Source organism: Theobroma umbraticum, unplaced genomic scaffold (assembly GCF_002168275.2).
Source record: "Theobroma umbraticum cultivar Fairchild unplaced genomic scaffold, ASM216827v3 scaffold_55.0, whole genome shotgun sequence".
NCBI lineage: Eukaryota > Viridiplantae > Streptophyta > Magnoliopsida > Malvales > Malvaceae > Theobroma > Theobroma umbraticum.
This window is the reverse complement of record NW_018397270.1, coordinates 195,238-195,901: the sequence shown is the minus strand read 5'-3', so window position 1 is coordinate 195,901 and position 664 is coordinate 195,238.

Sequence of the window (664 nt, the reverse complement as noted above, 5' to 3'; positions counted from 1 at the left end):
ATGATAATGGTTATGCTTTACTATTTAAAAATAGGCAATGCACAATATTTGATCCTACTGGTGTTGAGTTATTAACAGTGAGTATGAGAAACAAGTGCTATCCTTTGAAACTGTCAGACAATAAACAACTAGCTTTCTATGCTGAAAAGGACTTATCTGAATTGTGGCATAAGCGTTGGTCATGCGAATTAAAAGTCATTGTTTACAATGACTTCTAAGGAGCTTGTGATAGGTCTACCTGACATTGTCAAACCAGAGGAGTTGTGTGATATCTATCAACTGGAAAAGTAGACCAAGAAACCTTTTCCTAAGGAATGTAGTTGGAGAGCCACAAAGAAGTTGGAGCTGGTTCATACTAACCTAAGTGGTCCTATGAAGAATTCTTCATTAAGTGGGAGTAGGTATTATATCTTGTTCATTGATGATTTCTCTAATTACTATTGGATTTATTTTCTGAAAAGTAAATCATAAGCTATAAGGAGTTTTTCGGAGTTCAAAGCACAAGTTAAGAACTTTACTAGCCTAAGCATTAAGGTGTTAAGGATAGACAATGGGGCTGAGTATACTTCAAATGAATTTGAGAAGCTTTTTGCAACAATTGGGATTCACCATCAATTAACGGTAGCTTATAGTCCACAGCAAAACGGCAAGGCTGAAAGGAAGA